Raw genomic sequence first — 16,458 nt, 5'->3', positions numbered from 1 at the left:
ACTTTGCTCTGAGTGGGTGGTAGAAGGGTGTATTTTGGATGAAATCTTAAACATGAGGTTCTATGTGGATGTGTAAATATTCTCTGGCATGTTCTGGGACAGGAGGGATTGGCTAGGGGAGGAGTGGAGCACTTTGTGTCTGGCAGGAAACAGTCTAGCCCTGTTGCTGGAAGCAGCTTTGGAGAGAACCCACCAGACAAATATTTGACTGCTGAGAAACCCAGGCCAGTGTGTTATGTCCTTGTGCAGCAAAAACAGCGTTGGTTCCTCCTGTGGGCTCTTGCATCTTTGTGTGTGTGAGCGAGGAAGTTAGGGAGAAGATGCCCAGGATTTTCAGTGCTCCACAGCCCACCCACACCAAGGCCATCTGGGCTGTAATTAAACATTCTGCTGTTTGATAGGTGGTAGCTGAGACTTCTCCTTGCCTCAAGAGGGGTTATTCATTTTCCTGCTTGTCCTGCTTTCCTGCTGGCATTCAGCAACAGTGCCTGGGGATCATGTATATTGCTCCTTCCTGGACCAGACCCAGGGAATGCGGCTGTATGTACTGTCCTGAGGGCCGCTAATCCTTCCTGCCTGTCTGAGAAGTGAAGAAAGTCTCCAGGAACCTCTGCTTGACCACCACAGCTCTTTTCTTCTCATTGCTCTGAGCAAAGGGAATAGGATTAGGATGATGAGAGCGATTGTCTGGGAGCAAGAACTAGGACGTGGTCTGGTCAACTTGCAAGAAGATAGCTTCTGTGTAATAAAAATGGTATTAAAATGGGAACAAGGAGAAATGTGATGAAAATAATATAAACAATATGCAAATCCTCTTCCAACACAAGAAAAACAGGGGAGAGAGGGAACACACTTGCAGAAGAATGAAAACACAGGTTGGAGAACTGAAAAGAACAGAAGAGGATAGACTATGGAAGCAACACAATGAAAATCTAATAACTAAGAATAAAAAGGAAACAGAGTGAGGATTAACTTTTTAAAATAAAGGAATTAGAGGCTGATACTTAAAGTGGAAGGAAGACTGAGCAGTATTCAATTTTGTAGCCTTCATATGTGGGAACTGGAGCCAGAGCTAAAACAGTAATTTCTGATTTTTTTTTCCCTAAGGGTTCATAAATTTAAAAAAAAAAAAAGGAAAAGGAAGATCAAATCTTATGAAATCTTATAACGTCCTTCTTAGAGGCTGTGGTGATTTTTCAGCAGTTGTAAGCTTCCTCCAGCTCTTCCTAGCACTCCCATTCCCAGGTGATGCTTTAGTTAAAGGAATGGGCAACCTCTGCAGTCCTACCCAGGTCACAGGATCCTCCTGCAGCCTGTTAGCAATGAGCCTTAATGAAACGACATCACCCAAAGATTTAGGCAGGTTACAGTTCTGTTTTTATAGGATACAAATTTTGTTTCAGCACAATCCTCTCCTCTCCTCTGAATAAAGGGGCTTCAATCTGCTTATTTAATCAGAGTTAGTTATTGAGTCAAACTCAACAGAAGGATCTGTATGAGTCAGTACATCTCCAAGTGAGTTACAGCCACAAGTGTTTTATCCAAATTATAAATGAAGGAGCAAGAATTGCTTCCACTACTTCTCATCCTTAGCAGTCTGCTACATTTTATTACAGAGTGTGTATGGGAGGAAGAGATATACAGGTAAAAGAACAGCTTAATGATCATAGCAACTAACTGAAGGTCTGATCTTCCAAGCACACTACCAGATTCACTGCTTCTGTGCTTAATACTGTGAGCATTCCTCTCACAGTGGCAATAAGTAAATGAAGAGTCAGGCATTTTCCATGGCTTTTCCAAAAAGTGCATCTGTACCTATTGAATCTTCAGAGTGTTTAAAAAAATAAATAAATACTAAGCCAACTTCCACAGCCTTTTCCCAGCAACACCAAATTAAAGGAAGGCATTGTGTCATAATCTCCCATAGCTGTGTATACGGTGTTACAAATAGAAACCTTACTTGTCGTTTATAAACAACCAAATTATAAAATATCTGAATGTCTCACCATTTTTTTACATACAGACTACCTCTCCTGACTAGTCCTTTTTCAAGTCATCTAAAGCAAGGCTGTACTGGAGGATGAGTGATGGTTAATCCTCACTGTACTAGCAGTTACTTCACCAATATCTCCCCAAGTGCATAATATACTAATATGTGAAGATTATATTCAACAGCAAGACAGACTGAATGCTGCAAGGGAAGTAATTACTTTTGAATATCATTTTGAAAACATTATGAAGTCTCTGTTAAATGACTTTATGAATGTTATCAGAGCTGATGTAAGCACATTTATTACCAACTGGGTCTAGCTACATGCAAACTACTTAGTGACACCACTTATACTGAATAATATTTAAAATCTCTGCAATTTTACAAGATATGTTTGGTCATGAAAAGGTATCAGCATACTAGGAAATATTTCCAGTAGAAGTCAAAACTTAAAACTACCTTTTTTTGTTGTTGTTTCCCCAATAATTATTGCTTTGTGTGGAAGAGAGCAGGATAAATTTGGAGCCATGCCTTAATAGAAAGTGTCTGGATGGAAAAGACATAATTACAACAGACTGCAAATCGAGTTTTAACAAGGGACTTGGGCTTGGCTAAATTTCTTAGAAAAGATGGTATGCTGAGTTAATTGTTTCTCAAAAATTAAAAGCCAACCAAGAGATTTGTTTCATGGGAATAGAAAGCACTTACACAAGAGATTCATAGAAAGATGTAACAAGCTAAGGTAAGCTATCTTTTATTTGTTTTTAATTGGTTATATTCATATAAAAATGCTGGTATTCACAATTCAGTTCTCATGCTATAGCACTAATAAAAATATATTGTAGCAATAAGATGAATTTTCAGCCATACCAATATGGGTTGTCATCTTCCCAAGCTTTAACAAACTAGTGAGGCTCTTGCATGGCTAGTATTCTGCTTAAAACAGAGATCCTTTGAAGAGTTTGAGATTCATGAAGGAATTGCTCCTATGAGGTTTGGAGGGAGCTCCCAGTGTGAGCAGTGTGTGTAACAATTCCTGATTGTTCCAGGAAGAGGATTAAATAATGAGGTGTCTGTAAAACCAGAGAACTGGGATCTTCCGGTAGTGCCTTTCAGCCTGATGGTCCTGGTTCATTTCTAGCCCTGCTTAACAGGGCAGGAGCCTTGTGAGGAGCTTACCTTTTCTTTGTCTCGGTGAAGGAAGGAGGCAGTTACAGTTCCTACATTCCCCTGAAAACGGTACTGTTTCTTCTTGGTCTCCTGGGGGCAAATTATGGCTCACATCAGTACAGGAAGCTGAAAAGCAAAGGAGAGGTTGCAACTGGGAAGTTTTTCTATGCCAGTCTGCAAAGATGACTATTCATTGCAACCAACAGCTATAGCACCTTGACGAAAACTGTAGTAACTCATGCATTTATTTCTGGAGGTGCCTGAATCAGCCGTTCTCTGTGCTGGCCAAATGGCAGCTGTCCTTATGTGCCTCCACTGTTCTACAAGAAAGTAAAATAGGTCTGTCCTGCAAAGATGTCACTTGAGCACTCTAGATTTCTGCAGAGAGCATATTAACAGCACCCAAGTTTTGTTTTAGATGATGATAATTCCTTACTGCTATGTTTCTTCTGTTTAAACAAAAAAATGTTGTTGAAAATAATAACATGGAATTTTCTGAAGCTCCTTACATTCTTAAGGAAACTGTTATTAAGAAACATAAAAGAAAGAGAACCTCTAGTTAAACAGCTGCTTTGGTGGTAGTTTTTGTGCTGGAGTCCAAAAGACTTGAACTCAGAGTTCATGAGTCATCTATAATTTGTTGTATGTTGAGGTATATTTTGCTGTTGGGCTTTGGGATGAAATGTGAGCTTTCTTATATAACTAAGCATAAAGGAATTGGCCTTATAATTCTCAGGTCCTGGACTGTCACTGGCTTTTGATTCTGTCCAAGTGTGCCAGGCTGTTGGGACCTAAAAGCTTTCAAAAATGGATTGTATACCGGTACCATAATACTAACAGGCTTCTAAAGGCACATGATAGTAGAATTGCTACCAAAACTATGAGGATGTTCTGTCACAATATGAACAACAGTAGCCTTAAATCTTCTAGGTGCTGCCTTGCACTACCTGGAGTGACACTACTTGGCCCTATTTTGCTCCTGCCTTTACTCCCCTTCCTCCTTCACTCTCCTTTATAGCACAGATGTGTTACTATGCCCACCCACAGTCTCTTTACTCCAGTAAAGGGCAGAGCTGCTGCATGTATAGGGCCAGTAAGGGTCTGTAGGTCCCTAGGGAAGGCTGTGTTGGGGAGGTAGATCCCATAGACCAGAATGGTCTAGAAGGGAGCCCCGTCCTGCTGCAGCCTTCTCCAAGGGATGAAGTTCCTCCAAGCTCCCAGTGAAATCAGATCAGCTGGGAAGTGAGAAAGAGGGAGAGGAAAAGGAGAAATTCCCTACCCACATGCACCTCCTGTGGAACGTTCACTGATTCTGAGAGAATTATTAGTGTTGAGCTAGGTAGTGGTATCATGATACTGTGTTTTTGGCATTGTTACCGTGAAAGAACCAGATGTTATTGCCTGTTGCTAGTTCTCACTCTCTGGCACACAACACTCGGCACATGACAGGAAAAAGACCAGTGATTCCAGCATGGAAAATCACCAGGATCAATCTTTCCCATACAAGAAATAGAAATCCTAGCCTGTATGGCTGAGATTACCCCTCCAGAAAAATATCTGTAAACACTACAAAAGTCAAGAGACTGACAAGAAACATTATTTTGTGTGAGACATGCTGTCTTCCATGTGGCAATGAACACCAACTCTTTCCTCACCAAGCAGTGGAACATTCTGAGGCATTCCCATTGATCCTGTTCATGGAAAATAAAGTGATGGTGCCGCTAAAGCAAAAGACTTGTGTATGCTCTCAGCACTGGAATTTTTTTTTTTGGTTATTGCAGCTGCTATGGTTACCAGTCATGTGGTTGGCCACCTTCTGTAGTAGAAGTACAGAGTGATTATACTGTACATTGTGTGAAGGAGAAGTCAGATAGACCTTGGGGGTGTGTGGTGGGTGTGAGTTTCCTACCCACTGCAGAAAGAACAGGAATGCGAGTTCCTTGAAAGAAGTAAATTGCAATGCTAATACTGCCTAATTGGTTTATGAAGCAACTGTATTTAACTTTTCTTTTATTTCTTCTAGGGGAAAAAGTAGCAAACCAGATATCCACAAATAACTGATTGCTTTTGTAATTTAAGGGAATTAATGTTGGGCCCTCTTTAATAGTTCTTTCATGTTATAAATAAACTGCTGACTCACTCTTTTGCTGACAAAGGTCTGCTTCTTCTTTGGGCAAGGACACTGTTGCCACCTAACTGACTCTGTTAAAGACATAAAAGCACATTCAGGGCTAGCCTCACATAGTTTGCCAGCCGTGCAGAGGCAGGAGGTGCTGCTTTGGCTGGCGCTTCCGCAAAAATGCAGTGACAGTTTCCATGGTGGCTGCTGGAACCACTTCTTTCTTCTAGATTCACATGGTTTCTCCTGTCTTTGTACTGTGAAGCCCCTTCTCAGTAAACTGATTCGTCTCCCCATGTACTTCTGTTTTAAAAACCAATTTCAATTATATTTACAGGAACTTTGGGGCTGAGTGTTAACTAGTTCTGTAAGAGACACATAATGGGCTTGAATTACCTTTGAGTATGTTAGCATTTCCTTGGGCCTGTCTTCCCTTAAAAATGAGACTTGATGGTATCTTGTACCCCTGTGTAGATCTATTGCAGCTTCATATTCAGCCAGCTCAGGCATCATAGTTAAAATAATTGTGTTAATAAGAGCTTTTAACTTTGCCTTCCCATGGTTGTTCTTCCTGACCTTAAGCCAGCAGTACACAGTTGCTAATAGAAACTTGGATTTCTTCTTCTTGATGACGTTGCAGCCATTTACAAGATAGGCTATTTCTAGATAGCTCAACATCCTGTCTTTTGTTGCCGTGAACAAATGGTGCTGACACTTGTGCAGTGTTGACTGAGCTTCCACAAAAGCTGTTTTTTTGGTTGATGCCGCCTTTGACTATTTTCTTTGTCCGTGATGCCTGCTTGTGGTTTTGCCTCTGGCTCATAGTATTTCCTTGGGTTTCAGTGGCCTTCACCCAAGTCTCACACCTTTCATAACCTAAGTTCAACTGCTAGTGATGGCTTCTGTGAGCCCTTTGCTGCCAGCAGATCCTCCAAGCCTCCTCAAGTGTGATGATTTCCCTCATTCTTTCCAATTCACTCTTGCATTTCCCATTCCTCTGCCGGTAAATTAACTAGGTTAAAATGGCTGTATTTCTTAGACTGCATCACATATAAAATGGCGAGCAGTAATGGCTTGAAATCTTTTTAAAAATTTCTTGCTTTCTTATCCTACAGAGGATTATCTCCACACCCACCCACCCACAAGGGTATGATTTTATTAACACTTCTATACGTGCCTGATAATTAAAGTCAGTCCATGGAAACTTAAGGTGTCCTTGCTAGTAAGCATGTTATCTAGAGGTCTTATATTCTAAAGGGGATAAAGGCAAAAATGTAAAGTTACGTCAGTACAAATTTGTCAGGCAATGGAGTAGCACAGAAAATGTTGAGAGGGAAATGGTAATGAATCCACAATAAATTCTTTCATTTGTGAAATACTCTCATATATTCATGTCATCAGTTTCCCCCCCCTCCATGAAGGTAAGAAAAATCCTTTTTTTAAAAAATTTCATTCTGCAAGTTTATTTTCAAAACGGCTGCTGGCAGGTTGTCACAGAAGAGGAAGATTATGATTAACTGAAATGTCATCAGCCTGTTATTCTCCACAGAGGTGATATGAATGGGAATTAAGTAGTGAACTTCTGCAAAGAGATGATAGGAGAAGGAGCTCCAAGTAACAGGCTGATTTCTCAGTTAATGCAGGGCTTTGCTGAAGGAATGGATACAGTGAGTTTTCCTTTTCTCTTCTTACACTTCATCAAATCTTATTACCAGAAGAAGAAAAAACCTCTCTCTTGTCAAAAAGAAATCCCCAAGATCATATGGAAAGGGAAGGGTGAATTATGCTTTATTTAACCAAATTTCTTGCATTTCTAAGCTTTAGGTTTTATTTTAGTATTGCTGTGGTGTACATGCTGCTGATCCTTTTCTAAACTTCTGCGTGATTAGATCATTCCAATGGTAACTGGTGCATTTTTCTCCACAGCACCAGCAGAATGCTGCTTAATATTTTATCCCATGGGTAGCTAATGCCTGATTCAGTCAGGCATTCTTTAATTTTTTTTTTTTTATATCAAAGGAAAGATAGCACATTACATGTTAGTCCATTATGTTATACATTTTAACTAGGGATGAGTTCAAGCTGTGGAACAGATCTGAATTTCAAATGCCCGGTACAAAGAGAAAGGCCATTTTCATTATGCTGATCTGGATATATGATTGGAGTTTTGAGTGTTCAGGTGCTTCAGATGTGAAGTCACAAGAATAGTCTGCCTCTCTTTATAGAAGATCCTGAAACTCGGTAGGTGCTGCAACAGACAGTAATCCAAGCACATAACGTATGATGGGGGAATAGCTCTCATCTCAAGTTACGGTAAAATTGCCTGCCCACCAGGTTAGCGCGTCTTTGCAAGTCATTGCGACAAGTTAGTTAGTTTATATGTGAGGGAGTCAACTGCACTTCAGGACCATTCTAAAGCTCTGTGGTGTTGGCTGAGGGCTGAGTCTTTTGGTGTGTGACAAACAGGCCTGGGTCCCAGCAGTAGTCTGCTAGGCAGAATAGCTTTGTGGTTAAGAAAGAGTATTTATTCTGGCTATGCGTTATGAGTGAAAACCACTTCAGTGTGACAACAAAGTGCTGTGCTAATGAATTGGCTGCAAGATTAATACTGTAGGTCAGTATTGGTTCTCATTCCAGTCCTTCTGGGGGAACTGGTTTTAATAGATATAGAGGAGAAGCTATCTGCAAGACCACTTACAGCATTTTCAAGGTTACAATGCAACACTCTGAGTGGAAAACCGATAGAGTAGACTCTTGTGACTCTCCCTGTTTTCCTGCCCTCATAGGCAAGTGGCTTGGGCATGCTGTATTTCTCCCTGCATTCTTACTGCATTTTGCACTAACCCTCACAGGAAAGAAGTTTTTCCTCATGTTCAGATGGAGCTGCCTGTGTTTCAGGTTGTGCCCGTTGCCTCTTGTCCTGTCACTGGGCACCAGGGAGAAGAGACTGGCCTCATCCTCTTGACCTCCTCCCTTTAGCTATTTGTATACATTGATGAGATTCCCCCCTCAGTCTTCTCTTCTCCAGGCTGAGCAGGCCCAGCTCTCTCAGCCTTTCTTCAGAGGAGAGATGCTCCAGTCCCCTCATCATCTTTGTAGCCCTCCACTGGACTCTCTCCAGTAGTGCCATGTCTCTCTTGTACTGGGGAGCCCAGAACTGGACACAGCACTCCAGGTGGGGCCTCACCAGGGCTGAGTAGAGGGGCAGGATCACCTCCCTCCACCTGCTGGCAACACTCTTCCTCATGCACCCCAGGATACCATTAACCTTCTTGGCCACAAGGGCACAGTGCTGGCTCATGCTCTGTTTGTTGTCTGCCAGGACTCCCAGGTCCTTCTCGGCAGAGCTGCTTTCCAGCAGATGAACCCCCAGCCTGTCCCGGGGCATGAGGTTCTTCCTCCCTAGGTGCAGGATCCTGCACTTGCCTTTGTTGAACTTCAGGAGGTTCCTCTCCGCCCAGCTCTCCAGCGTGCCTTGGAGATTCTTGTGCTGGATTGGCTTCTTGCGCTGCCTTGGTGGTTCTGTGGGACAAGCACTTCCCTAGCTGCAAGCAGAAGCAACTGAGTTTCTGTGCTACTTTTCCTAAGTTGTTCTCACATTGTACATGAAGCATACAGAAGAGTGATCGCTGCTGCTGTCCCCAGCCAACTGGGGCACAAGGAAGCAGCTATAGCACAAAATGGATAACTCCAGCATGCAGCACTGCTTGAACTGCTCTGGATAAGCAAGCAGTGGCAGATCTTTATGAGGGGTTCCACATCTCCAGCATGTCACTGGCGTGACAGGGCTAGTTAAATCACTCATTTCTAAACCTTCCGGGCAGTGTCCAAGGACGTGTTGCAAATTTGTAATAAGAATGTAATATTTCCTCTCTCCAACTTGAAAGTACAGATTTTTCCAAGATCACAAGCAGCCTATCAGGTCAGAAGGCAGGCCAGTGGTGACTGGAGTTGACACAGTTAAGAGAATTTTGCCCTAATTACTTCATATAAAACATTAGTAATATTTTATATAATAAACTCGTATAAAAATGCTCTCAAACTTTACTGGATTTAAGTGCCCAGATTCCATAAAAGGGCTCTTTTTCTCTGTTAGTTGCTTTCTTTCAGTCTAAGCTGTGGTAATTAGAATCTAAAGTAACTCTAAGCTGAATAGGGGAATTGAAATCTTACAATTTCCCACAATCACATTTCTTAGTGCTTTGAATAAGCCAAATCAGTTTCTGACAGTGTTGTCTTTGTGATCTCTCCAAAATGCTTTCCCATCCCGCCACCAACCCTAATATAACTCTCTCCAAATATTTTCATTTTTTTGTCTGATAAGTAATTTTACATACATTGACATTGCTTACTTGTAATCAGAGCCATTCCAGCAGCCAGCAGATGTTTAGAGCCAGCATCTGCCATCCTTATTTAAACTGGGGAGGTTTGATTCCGGGAGATGTCCTAGCAAAATCAATGGGACTGTCTGCTGTAAAAGAAAGGCTCAGTGATAAGATAGGTAACTCTGAGCTGCAGAGATTTCAAAGGAATTAAGCAAGTATGGAGAACGAATTGGCACAAGCTGATTTCCAAACAGTAATTCACTCAATTGTATTGATGTGGGAAAGCATTTCAGATGTATCTTGGAATAAGCTGAGATATTGGCAGAATTCGTCTCTGCCTCCTGCTTGTATGCGGAAATGAGAGCAAGACTGCTTCTGGACAAAGAGTTCCATTTTCCTATTTCTGTTTCAGGTCCTGTAATATGACAAAGGACAGCATACTGTAAAATAGTCCACAGCAAAGCCAGGCATGGAGTTTGTGGTAAATAGGGTTACATCTCTGTAGAACACCCAAGAGGGATGGGCTTCGACCCTACATTTTTATATCAGTGTGTGGCAGTATGCTCTGTAACAGGGCTCCCAGCTAGCTGGCGGCCAAGAAACTTCATACCTGTGGCTAAAGTTTGTAATGTGCAGTGCATTGCAAAGAGCTGCTTGTGTACTTTGATTGGTTGCTGAAATGCATGATGCCATAGAAAATGTTAACGATGACACCTATCAACATGAAATGAGGGATTGTCACTCATACTGGTCTTGAAGGCTCAAACAGCAGAGGAAATTAAATGCTATCGTCTCTATAGAACTTGCTGAGATATATTTAAAGCCTCCACTAATACATTACACAGATGCCTGTTCGAATCATTTAGAATAATCCCCTGTGGCTGCTAGCACCACTTTTCAGGAATGTGATGCCCACAGGAGGTTTTCTTTGAGAGGAATGGGATTTCTCTTAATCCAACTTCATATTAAAGAACATTTCCTTTGTTGATGGCATCATATATGACAAAGATGCCAACTGAATAATCGGTATGCAAATTTTACTATCACCAGTTTCCGATATACAGTTTAAAAAGCTGTTAATTCAGGTTTCCTTCTTCCTTATTTGCTTGTTGACATCTTTTATTCTGATAACCAGTTACCTCCTGGCTTTGCTCTCTCCCTTTCTTCTAAGGCTTTATTGGTCTAATGGAGTCCTTCTAAAATTTTCACATCCCACTGCTCTCTTTCCTACTTCAGCATCTTGCTTTAAGCCTGGGCATCAGATGCACACTATGGGCATGCCTCCTGTAAACAAAGAACTGCTCTTTTACAGCACTCTGGTAATGCCACTTATTTCCACTTCTCAGGCTTTCAGAGCCACAAAGGTACCTTTGTGTAAATGAGAATCAGGCCCTGCAAATCCAAGCATGAAATCCTTTTGGCTATGCCTGTGTTTTTACGAGTACGATAACACTAATAGCATTAAACAAAATGAGCAAACATTGGCTCGTCTAATGTCACATCAGCAGCTCTGTGAGCTTCTGTGCAGGAAAGCAGGATGTTGAGGAGACTGAATTTCAGAGTAGTGGGAGGCCATGCTCATCAGGGAAGACAAGTGATTTAACATGGCCCTTCATGGTAAGTGCCTGCAGTTAACTGATTGCTAAAGCAGCGGTAAGAGTATCTGTAGAGGAGATTACACAATCAACCAGGCCAGCTAGCAAAAAGTCTGCTATGATGGCAACAGCAGATAGATATTTTCCCTTGGAAAATAGGCTGACTCCTGCTAGTAGTGCTGTTTGTTAGACCTGAACAGATGACCTAGAGAAAGTATTACTTGGTTGACCTTGTTTGGAAGTTTTTTTGATTCGTTTTCCGTCTGCTCGAATAAAGTAGATTATATGAATTACTGCTACTTTACATGCCTTTGCCAGCAGTCTTAAGACGAGCGTTCACATTTCAACTTCACACAGTGATTTGAACTCTGAGCACATGAGTTGTGAGTAGGACTAAGTAAATTCTGTGGGTCTACTCATTATTAAAGCTAAGCATGTGCATGTTCTCTAGGGAAAGAGATGGGAAAGGATATCCTTTCATATTTGATCAGCCAATAGAGGTAGCTACAGAGTAGCCATTCTTCAGGCAGCATTCTTAAAATCAAATAACTGAAATTGAATTTAGCTGTAGCTGCACAGAATGCCATCAGCAGACCAGGAGGCCAGTCCATAAAAGCAAAGTTAATGACTGTATTTAATTTTTTTCAAATATGTTTTTTCAATCCTCCAGCCATAAAAGATAACAGTCTAAATAAATAGCAAATAGAGAATTTCTTCTTCTTACCTGTTCTGAGCTTTGATGTTGGAGTGACTGGCAAACAACGCTTTAGGGTTACGGTATAAAAAAATGGTAAATGGTAAACAGCATAAAAAAATTATCCTGACAGAGTAACGACTGGTTTCTCGGTAGCTTCAACGGCAAGGTTACTCGTGCCATATAACTTTGCCATTTTACCTAGAAATCCTGCTACTTTCAATAAGAAATTATTGTAAATGGTAAAGGTGTGCCAAGAACCACAATGCACTCTACAAACCTGATTCCGTTCCTGTCAGGGCAAGATGAGTAATCACTCCCACTGAACTGAGCTTTCATGTTCATTAAGCTCCGACAATATGTACAGATTGACACAAAAAGGGCCCAGATCAATATTGCCACCTCCAAAATGAAGGGTATAGACCAATATAGAACATTATACAATGGAGGAGAGGAAGTTTGAGCCAAAGGTGTTTGTGCAAATACTGAAGACAGTCAGAAAAGTTATGGGAAGTTTAACATCCACAAAGAACAACAGCACTACAGTTCTAAAGGCCTGCCTAGAAGAGAACATCAGGATATTCCACTGTATGTGCTTGCATTAATTGCGTGTTTATGCTTTTTAAAAGGGCAGCAGGGACCTATCTAAAAGCAGAGGGAAAGGAGTCTTCCACTTGCAACCATACCTTATCTCTAACTAAACGTGTTTCTCTGCTGTTAGAGCAGGAGTCTGATTCCTGTTAAACCAGCAGAAATCACAACAAACTCTGTCCGTCAAATTTTATGGTGGTGATGGATTTCACTGAGTAACTTTTGTCCCTGTTTCTTAAAAGTGATGGAAGAAAAAAAATTACTGGAGAATTTGCAACAGGACACAAACCTGTGAAATTATTGCATGTGCATTTTCAGTTGCTATCATCATGTACAATCATAAACTATTTGATTGCTTGCAAAAATATGCACAATGTTATTTGTTCCTTTCTCTTTGCGTAATTGTTGTGTTTGTTACACCAAGGCCTAAAATTATTAATATAAATTAATTTTCAAACACTGACTGCTACTCCCAGTAGAACAACCATCAGCTTAAGAACCTGTTTTTTAGGCTACGTGTCAATACATAATAATGAGGAAGCCATAAAGATAGGACATAAAGAGGGGGGGAAAAAAACTAGAAAAGGCAGTACATGACACTGATTTCCTGTCATTTTGAAAGTCCAGTCTCAGTAAAGCCCAAGGTAGTATTTAGGGAAGAGGTACAAGCTAGGAAAAAAAGCGTTACTGTGTTTACAACTGTCCTGTTCAATTTGGAGGGCATTGCCAACAATGCCACTTTCATGAAGCTTTAACCTGCTGATTTTCTAATGACTAACCCCCGACAATTACCACGGAGAACAGCCATGTATAGGATGTCTAGACATCTAACGCTTACCTCATTTTCACACTATGCTTACATTTCTATTGAGTCTAGAGAACCCAGGAGGCCAGAATATAAATGTTACTAATCCATTAATGTTCCCTGTTTGTTTCGTGCAAGGGCTATGAATTGTTGCACTGTTGAAATACAGTGTCTTCAGGGGTTATCAGCAGATGTCTCAGATTAATATGACTCATTGTTACCGTGATTCAACTAGATTTCTTCACTAAAAGGAAAAGAAATTAACTCCACCATACAATATCATGCAAAAAAAATATAATTACTGCAAATTTAACAGAAATATTTGCCTAACAGGGCAGGAGTGGAACCTTTATGTGTATCCCAGGTAGAGAAACACACCATAAAAAATAAAATCGTGATAAAATGCAAAAATTTTAAAATTTTCAAGGAAAATGTCATGACAGAAAGTCATGTCATCCATACGCCTCATAAATAGATCAACAAATCCATCTGTGTCATTAGATGACTTGAGGGACATAGCAACTGAGCTAACAGATATTCTGCTAAATGGCATTTAAAAATCTTTTTTTTTTCAAAGCCAAAAAGCTTAAAATTTGGAAAAGAAGGATAATATTTTATCAAAACTTAAAATATCTATAGAACCTGAGCTGAAAATATTTGGTGTCCTAGGCCATTCAAAGCAGGAGAAAACCTCTTGAGAAGGGGTGAGCAATAATGTCACTGAGATATCTCAATAAGACAAACAGGCTTAGATTTAAATCCCAGAAGGGGTATCAGAAAACTGAAAAAGAAGCGTAAGGATTTATTGACCAGAAACTGGGACAGGGAAGTCTACAGTTATGACAACAGCCTGAAATACAAGCATGTCAGTTGCTCTAGACCTGAACCACGAAGAGTATAATGCACTCTTTCTCTGAATTTAATGGAAGGGAATGTATTCACACATATCAATTAGCCCCATTAATTTCTTAAATAAGTTTTCTTGGGCATTACGTAGAGCTGCTACCTTTTCTTTGGATGGAAATCAAATACAACCTTTCATTTAGTTTAAAAAACTTTTGCCTCTTAAAATCAATTGTTTTCAGTTTTTGAAAATGGAAAAAGATTGAAATATTTTCCCTCTCTGTTTTCACTGAAATGGAAAGCACATTTTGGCAGCAGGGGTTTGGCTGGGATTCTAAGATCTAGCTTAATGGTACCCTGGCAATTGCAGAGGATTTTTTCTTAAAACAGGGTCTCCAGGGAATTTTTTTTCCTCAGCTCTCTTCCCCCAGAGAATTGCCAGAAACCCAGTTTTACAAACCCTGGTGTATTTTTTCTGAACTTGTAATGTCACTGGGATTTGACAATCTTAAATTTGATAATTTGAAAATCTTTGTCAATACCTCAGGCTCTCAAAGCCCAAGCCTGGTATTCATGGTCAATAAGCTCTGTGTCACATCCAGCTAAGGTTTAGGAAAATCTGCTTGGGCTTCCTCCTGTAAATGAAAGTTTCCTGACTATATAAACTAATTTTAAAACCATTCATCATTCCATGAACAGTTGTACCAACAAACCAGGTTCTGTACTCTGAAACCACCATTTATAATAAAAAATTCTATTTTACTGATCCTACTTGAGAGACTTCTGTGAAAGCAGAGCAAGGATGGATAGGCAAGATCAAATTTCTTATCCCTGAGAAGAAAAGGTTTTTCAAGCAGCAAGAGGATTACCCCAAAGAATATTGTTTTCAGGCTACAGGACACTTTCAAAGCCTCCAGGACTAGGAGGAGCTCTGTGCTAGGTCAAAGCCTTGTTTTCTTCTTTACCAGCAAAAATAAATCTATATTGGTGCAGTTGCATTACTGAAAAGAAATATGTCATATATTCATTGATTTACTTAAACTCTTAGTTTCTGCCTTTTCCCTGGCAGTGACTATATGTTAATATAAATGTTCTCATACCATGACTAGTTAATAAAAAACTTGCTAGAATGATACACATATTTGTAACCTTACAACATGCTGAAGAGTCCAGAGGTGAAGTACGATGGCATAAGATAAAACTGCAGTTCTCCCTCTTTTGTTTATTTCCTATGAAATATGAACTGTAAAGGAAAAAAAGTGTGTGCATACCCTGCACTTTTCCTTTGAACATTACTTCATTTTCTAAATATATTGCCTACTTATCCTTAAGTTGAATTCTTATTGCAGTTCTAAGCCGAACTCTAATTACAATGGAAGTTCTAATGTGCTCCTTTTTCAGTGAAGATCTCCTTGGCAAAACATCTGGAAGATGACCTCAAAGGAGCTGAAGCCTAACGTGCAGCAATTTGGAGAAAGTGAAGAGGAAAGTGGATACTGAGTTTTGGACTGTGAAAAGTGATCTTACTGAGATCCTAATTTATCATCACTCTCTTCCAGGTAAGGGTTGTCAGAACTTCTGAATCGTGTAACAGGATTTTCAAATCTTGTGGAGGCAGAAAGTCCGCCTGGAACCTAACAAGGGGTGGTGGCTGAAGACAAAGTCACCCCTTTTATGAGAAACTCTATGGAAGGGATACTGGGGGTGGGGAAATTCTGATTTTTCAGAGTATCGGAGTGAAGAAGTAGTTCTGTAGAGAACTTTTGCTATTGCTAATGCTAGAAATCAAAACTCCAAGGTTTTATAGCTGTCTCTGCAACAGATGAGCATAATAATCTTGGGCAGATTGCTTAATTTCTTCGTGCATCATCCTCCCTTTTGGTAAAACAGGGAAAATAATATCAAGTTATCTCATAGGCATGCTATGATCTTTCTTTATATTTGCATGGAAAAAGCACTTCATAATCCCTAAAAGAAAAGTGTAACAGAAGTATCTAGTACAAAATGGCTAGAGCTATACCTTGGTTCCGGTGTCCTTTTTACTTCTCCTTTCTGAAATATGGCTCAGTAAAAAAGTTCCTATTAGTGTGATAATACGACCTAGACAAATTATCACTTTGAAGGGAATGTGGTTACTGTTTTTCAAAGTTACATTTTTCTACAATGAAAGATTTACAGGACCATATTGAAAGGGAAAATAAATGCTTACAAAATTCTAGTAATTACATTTCTATTCTTGAAACAACTTTATCTGGCTTATGGTCCTAGAAGGTCATAATTACTAGGTTGCTTAATTCCTCGGGACAGGAAAGCACTAGTGACAGAT

The sequence above is a fragment of the Struthio camelus genome, chromosome 5 (assembly GCF_040807025.1).
Source record: "Struthio camelus isolate bStrCam1 chromosome 5, bStrCam1.hap1, whole genome shotgun sequence".
NCBI classification, from domain to species: domain Eukaryota; kingdom Metazoa; phylum Chordata; class Aves; order Struthioniformes; family Struthionidae; genus Struthio; species Struthio camelus.
Note: the sequence above shows the minus strand (reverse complement) of the source record.